Source organism: Microcebus murinus, chromosome 1 (genome assembly GCF_040939455.1).
Source record: "Microcebus murinus isolate Inina chromosome 1, M.murinus_Inina_mat1.0, whole genome shotgun sequence".
Taxonomy (NCBI): domain Eukaryota; kingdom Metazoa; phylum Chordata; class Mammalia; order Primates; family Cheirogaleidae; genus Microcebus; species Microcebus murinus.
Genome location: NC_134104.1, coordinates 141170858 through 141178425, shown reverse-complemented (window position 1 = coordinate 141178425; position 7568 = coordinate 141170858). Strand labels below are relative to the sequence as shown.

The following is a 7568-nucleotide window of genomic DNA, read 5'->3' as shown; positions in this document are numbered from 1 at the left end:
ATACATTCATCCAAATATAAGAAAAAGAACTGGGTTACATATGACTTTTAAAAAAAAATGAATACACAATCAAATATATTTATTAACTATGTCATTTTTATAATAATACATTTTTTTCAGATTGGCAGCCTCTTTTTCACCCAAACATATTTAGAAATATTTAGAGTGTCACCAATTTTCTTCTTTTTTAATAAACTTCAGTTTCTTAAGGTAATTCAAAAACAGATCTTGAAGGTTAATGCAATTTTTAATTGATTGTTACATTTTATTGTAGTACTCAAGTCAGTCTGATCTATAATTTGGAAAAAGTGATCACAGTTTTCCTTAAAAGTTTGCAAAATTGCTTTTTAAATGTTGCATCAAATATATTCATTTCAAGAAATTATTACTCAGTCTTCTCCAAAAGTAGATACTAATCTTTAGGCTCATTTGCATATCCACAATAACGGAAATTGGTACTGTAAGTAAACCTCTAAGCATACACTGTACATTTTGGATGCACTTCAGCTTATTAGAATGGTAATCAAAGTACATCACTGCCCCTAGCACTCTGGGAGGCCGAGGCGGGTGGATTGTTCAAGGGCAGGAGTTAGAAACCAGCCTGACCAAGTGCGAGACCCCGTTTCTACTATAAATAGAAAGAAATTAATTGGCCAACTAATATATAGAGAAAAAATTAGCCGGGCATGGTGGCACATGCCTGTAGTCCCAGCTACTCGGGAGGCTGAGGCAGGAGGATCGCTTGAGCCCAGGAGTTTGAGGTTGCTGTGAACTAGGCTGACGCCACGGCACCCACTCTAGCCTGGGCAACAAAGTGAGACTCTGTCTCAAAAAAAACAAAACAAAACAAAACAAAGTACGTCGCTGCCAAAATAATTATAGGGAGCTCTGGGTAGTTCAATCTGTCAGTAACCTCAGTAATTTCAGGATATTTGAAATTTTTCTATTTTCACTATTTCAAACTTAAAATTAAAACTTACACTTTTTAACCATTGACTCATGTTACCATTTGAAAAGACAATGTAAAAAATATTACAATTAAAGATAGTGTTGTGGTTGGTTTCCAAAATGGTTCCCATTCTGGCCTCCTGGTATAGTTTTCTCCCACATTGAAGGGCTGATCTGTGTAAATAATAGACTATGGTGAAAAAGATGGTGTGTGACTTCAGAGACTGGGTAATGAAAGATACTGTGACTTTCTCCTTGGTATTTCCTGAATTACATACTTTGAAGGAAGTTAGCTGCCTTGTCACGAAGACAATCACAACAGCCTTATCCATGAGGTGAGGAATGGAGGCCTCCTGCCAACAACCACGGGAATAAGTCACCTTGAAAGTGGATCCTCCAACCCAATCAAGCCTTCGGACGACTGCAGCCCTGGCTGACATCTTGATTGTAATCTCATGAAAGAACCTGAGCCAAAACTATTCAGGTAAACTGCTCTCAAACTCCTAGCCCACCAAAATCTGCAAGATAATGAATAGACATTGTTGTTTTAAACCATTAGGATTGAGATAATCTGTTATTCAGCAATAGACAACTAATATAGAAAATCAGATAGAAGCCAAAGTTACAACATAAACTTTTCAGTACTTTTTTCTTAGCAGAAAACTCTGCTAGATCAGGCATGGTGGCTCGTGCCTGTAATCCTGAGACATTGGGAAGCCAAGGTGGGAGGATTTGCTTGAGGCCAGGAGTTAGAGGTTGCAGTGCCATTTGGAACAAAACATCTCTCAGGCAACTGGGATAGGAATTTATTTTGTGGGAGTTAATGGATAATTTTTTTGTCACAAAATATTTTTAAAGTCTTTTCATAAGATGGGAAATTTATTTATTTATTTATTTATTTGAGACAGAGTCTCACTTTGTTGCCCAGGCTAGAGTGAGTGCCATGGCATCAGCCTAGCTCACAGCAACCTCAAACTCCTGGGCTCAAGCAATCCTGCTGCCTCAGCCTCCCGAGTAGCTGGGACTACAGGCATGTGCCACCATGCCCGGCTAATTTTTTCTCTATATATTAGTTGGCCAATTAATTTATTTCTATTTATAGTAGAGACGGGGTCTCGCTCTTGCTCAGGCTGGTTTCTAACTCCTGACCTCGAGCAATCCACCCACCTCGGCCTCCCAGAGTGTTAGGATTACAGGCATGAGCCACTGCACCCGGCCGGAAATTTATTTTTGAAAATGCTGTTTTGGGTGGCCCTTGCAGACTTAGCAAGAAACCTCATATTAATACAATGAGTCCCAGTGATATTTTCATGGTCTGTCTTAGCATAATTTAACGTGTCTTTGACATATTTGACAGGAAAACATCCACTGGATGCCTTGGCAACATCAAAGCATCATTGCACATAAAAATTTCTATTTCTCTAGGCTTTTATGAAAAACAAGGTATTGGCCATCATGAAAAAGTGATATATTGTTTATTTTTCTTATCGATTGCATGTGACAAAACTTTTTAAGGGCTTAAAAATTCTGACAAGAACTCCCTCTTATAGGTCCCAGGATCCCGCTGAACTGGCTTGGTTATGGTTGCTGAGCTCTGCCTGACTTTCCTGCCTCTGCATCCAGACTCCTTCTCATTTTTTGGATTCCTTCTCTGCCTATCCCTGCTAAAATCATGTCTATGCTCCCACCTACATCATTTGCTAATATATCAAGAAGCTTCTCTCAAATCTCCCATATAAGAATAATCTCTTACAACTTAGGCCATATTCATTTATAATTATTCCTACATTTAGCAATTATAGTATGTACATTTTTGGAGTTGGAAATTTGGAGTTAAAGTTTTCTCCCACAGAATAATTTAGGTCCCTTCTGGATTTGAATTATCCCTTATAAGACCTTAGCTCAATTTTCTTTTTCTTTTTTTTTTTTTTGAGACAGAGTCTCGCTCTGTTGCCCTAGCTAGAGTGCAATGGTGTCATCATAGCTCACTGAAACCTCAAACATCCTGGATTCAAGAGATCCTCCTGCCTCAGCCACCTGAGTGGCTGGGACTATAGGTGTGAGCCACCACACCCGGCTAATTTTTCTATTTTTGTAGAGATAGGGTCTCCCTCTTTCTGAGACTGGTCTGGAACTCCTGGCCTCAAGCAATCCTCCCACCTTGGCTTCCCAAAGTGCTAGGATTACAGGTGTGAGCCACTGTCCCTGATCTCAAATTCTTAAATGGTAGGAGGCCTAACAGTATTTATGAATTGAAAGGTTACGTGCGCAAGTCTTTCTGTATCCCTGGGACATAGTGGGAGGTTAGGAGAGTTGAAGCTGCTGGTATAGAGCTGGGAAGAACCTTCCCAATAGGCAAACGTGGTAAAAACTCCACAACTCCCAGTGCATCTTCAACCTGATCCCCATTTTAACCTAGCCCCTTTTTTCAACAAAGCATTGAATTCATTGGGTACCCACCTTTGACCTTCTTATGCCAGAAATCAATGAAAAAATATTGACTTATAGAAATAATTTTACTGTAAACATTGCTGGGACAGATATGTTTCATCTTTTATTAATTTCCATAGCAACCAGTCTGGGCAACATAGCGAGACCCCATGTCTACAAAAATTTAAAAAATTAATAGGCCAGGCATGCACCTGTAGTACATGGTGGTATGTACCTGTAGTCCCAGTTACTCAGGAGGCTGAGGCAGGAGGATCGCTTGAGCACAGAAGTTCGAGGTTGCAGTGAGCTGTAATCATGCCACCGGACTCCAGCCTAGGTGACAGAGTGAGATCCTGTGTCTTAAAATAAAACATTTTCACAGTAATATTTGATGCTTTATCTGAACTTTCTAGCTGAACTTCCTTTTTTTTTTTTTCTTTTGAGACAGAGTCTCACTCTGTTGCCGGGGCTAGAGTGCTGTGGCATCAGCCTAGCTCACAGCAACCTCAAACTCCTGGGCTCAAGCAATCCTCCTGCCTCAGCCTCCTGAGTACCTGGGACTACAGCCATGCGCCAACATGCCCGGCTAATTTTTCTATATATTTTAGTTGGCCAATTAATTTCTTTCTATTTTTTAGTAGAGTCGGGGTCTCGCTCTTGCTCTGGTGGGTTTCGAACTCCTGAACTTGAGGGATCCGCCCACCTTGGCCTCCCAGAGTGTTAGCATTACAGGCGTGAGCCACCCAGCCTGAACTTCCTTAATATTGGTGTTTCATTCGTCTAGGGGTTAATTATATGCCAACTACTATTGATGTGGAAATATATTTACTACATTTATGGAGCCTTTTCACCTCTTAATAGATTTAGTTTGATAATTAGCAGAAACAAACAAAACTCCTTTGGTGGTAGGTGATGAGATTTTTTTTTTTTTTTTTTTGAGACAGAGTCTCGCTTTGTTGCCCAGGCTAGAGTGAGTGCCATGGCGTCAGCCTAGCTCACAGCAACCTCAAACTCCTGGGCTCAAGCAATCCTGCTGCCTCAGCCTCCCGAGTAGCTGGGACTACAGGCATGCACCACCATGCCCAGCTTATTTTTTCTATATATATATTAGTTGGCCAATTAATTTCTTTCTATTTATGGTAGAGACGGGGTCTCACTCTTGCTCAGGCTGGTTTTGAACTCCTGACCTCGGCCTCCCAGAGTGCCAGGATTACAGGCGTGAAGGTGATGAGATTTGATTTTACCCTACTTACAAACTAATAATTAGCCTGTTACTGTTTCAAAGATGCTGGCAGAAGGTACGAGACTGCTGGGTCAGGGACAAAGGACTTTTTTACTCAGGGCACAGCAAGCAGCATAAACTTCATGTTTGCGCTGATTCCCTTTGCCTTGCAAATCTCATGGAGACAAACGCAGAAGTCGGGGAGCCTGCCATTTTATAGCAAGCAGTAAGCAAACCTGTCCCTGGAGGGAGACATTACTTCATCCTTTGCTGCAAACATAACCCAGAGAAGTAACCCAGGTAAAGAGTGGTAAGTGCCTTGTATTCTTGACATACTCAACCAGATGTATGGAACTCGTGAAGGAGTATCTCTCCCAACAATTGCTATGAATGGCCATTATTTAGACTGAAACACTGAAGCTCAGAAAAGTTAATAGATGACTGTATTACATGACACAGCCAGTGATATCACAACTTGGGTTTTCTAAGTTTTAACTGGTACCATTGTCAAGAGACTTGCAGTGTCCAATATGTAAAATATTTCATTAATGATTTTTTATTCTGGCTGGGAGCGGCGGCTCACGCGTGTAATCCTAGCACTTTGGGACGCCAAGGTGGGCGGACTGTTTGAGCTCAGGAGTTCGAGACCAGCCTGAGCAAGAGCGAGACCCCATCCATACTAAAAACAGAAAGAAATTAATTGTCCCACTAAAAATATATAGAAAAAATTAGCCGGGTATGGTGGCCCATGCCTGTAGTCCCAGCTACTCGGGAGGCTGAGGCAGGAGGATCGCTCGAGCCCAGGAGTTTGAGGTTGCTGTGAGCTAGGCTGATGCCATGGCACTCACTCTAGCCTGGGCAGCAGAGTGAGACTCTGTCTCCAAAAAAAATAATATTAATTTTTTATTTTAATCATAGGTTTAAATGATATTATTTGGACATAAATAAAATTTTTTAAGTGTAATGAGTAATAGCTCATGACATATAACATTTAATAAGACATTATAATGTTTATTAAAATATCACCTTAATTTTATTAAAACTTATTTAAAATATCATCTATGATTTTATTAAATATTATTTTAAAATATTGCTAAATAAAATATTAAATATAATTTATGTGTTAATAAATATACCTTCACCTATTTCTTTTTCCTTTTTAAAATGTGGCTACTAGAAACATTTAAATTACATATATCATACACTCACATGTGTATTTCTTTTGTGTAGCACTGCAATAGACTATAAATGTTTTATTCCCCCTTTTCCTTTTTAATCCCTTGTTCTTAACCTTTTTTCTCCTTTTTTATTAAGTATAATATAGTAAATTTGTACCAATCCTATACCCATATAATCACCATCCAGATCAAAATATAAAACACTGCCGTCACTGCAGAAAGTTCTCTCAGGCCCATTCCTAGACAATGCCTACTGACTCCCTTCTTTTATGGATAACCACTATTCTAACTTCTATCACCATCATTAAGTTTTTCCTGTACTAGAACTTTTCATAAATGAAATCATACAGCATATACTCTTTCGTATCTGGCATATTGTGCTCAAAGCCATGTTTTTAAGATTTGTCCTTGGCCGGGCGAGGTGGCTCACGCCTGTAATCCTAGCACTCTGGGAGGCCGAGGCGGGCGGATTGCTTGAGGTCAGGAGTTCGAAACCAGCCTGAGCAAGAGTGAGACGCCGTCTCTACTATAAATAGAAAGAAATTAATTGGCCAACTAATATATATATATATAAATTAGCCGGGCATGGTGGCACATGCCTGTAGTCCCAGCTACTCGGGAGGCTGAGGCAGCAGAATCGCTTGAGCCCAGGAGTTTGAGGTTGCTGTGAGCTAGGCTGACGCCACGGCACTCACTCTAGCCTGGGCAACAAGCAAGAGTCTGTCTCAAAAAAAAATAAAGATTTGTCCACATTGTCAAATGTTTTGGTAGTTTTGTTTTTATTGCTTTGTGGAGTTCCATTGTATGACTATACCACAGTTATCTACTTTCCAGTTTGTGGCTATTTGGGCTGTTTCCAGTTTGGGCTGTTATGAATAAGGCTGCTATGAACATTTGTGTACATATCTCTCTTAACCTTTGAAGAAAGATTGTAATATATCTTTAGTAAGCCACTCCCATCCAAGCCCCACTCCCTCCTCAGTACCTAACCCAATGCCTTTCTTGTAGGATATTTATTGAAGTATGGTTTCAAAGTAGCAGTATGGTGATTTATTTGTCTTCTAGCCATCATATGGAAAATAAAGTCCAGTGTCAGAACAAAGTCTACTCAAAGTTTCCACTATTATCAGAAATAATGAATATATAGGTCAGGAAGTCAGTCTCCTGTATTTAAATGATGTATTTCGGCCTTGTTGCCAGTTAAAAATAGACTGGTGCTTCCAGATAAATTTTAGTTACTGATTATGAAAGAATGTAGATATTTCCTACGCCAATTTGTTTCCTAAAATTCCTACCCATTTTCTCTATCTCCTTACTCTTTTCTTTCTAACAGCAATTCAGAGAAAGGAAGGTTCTAAGTGGAAATATAAATGTTCAAAGAAATACAATGTGTTGTATAAGGAGCATTACTATTGTGGTAGTTAATTTAAAATTTTCTTTTTTCTAATTTTCTTTCCTTTATTTATTTGGAAGACTACAAAAGCCAGACATCCTGTGTTTGAATCATGGATCTGAAATCATGAATAGGGCTAGGGACTTAATCTCTGAGTCTCAGCTTTTGGGGATATATCTTCCATATAGGGTTGCTTAGAGGATTAGAAAGACCTAACCCATGATAAGGCATGCTCTTTTGTAGCCTTGTTTTCATTAAATCCGCACCTTCTTTCTGCATGATTACTATTTGTGTTTCCTGTTCTCTTTGTCTCTCTGCCAAAGTTCCTAAACTATGTGGCCAGGCATCCCAGGGTGCCACAGCAAACTCACCAAGATCACTCTAGGGTATTTTAAAT

General features: G+C 39.6%; 1 long non-coding RNA gene across 1 annotated transcript; it reads left to right on the top strand.

Moving 5' to 3' along the window:
* Window positions 1–1230: 1230 nt before the first annotated feature.
* LOC105873895 (uncharacterized) lies at window positions 1231–2675 on the top strand. Its single transcript, XR_002221624.2, has 2 exons — window positions 1231–1432; window positions 2499–2675. It is a non-coding gene; the product is annotated as an uncharacterized LOC105873895 (long non-coding RNA).
* The last annotated feature ends 4893 nt before the right edge of the window (window positions 2676–7568 follow it).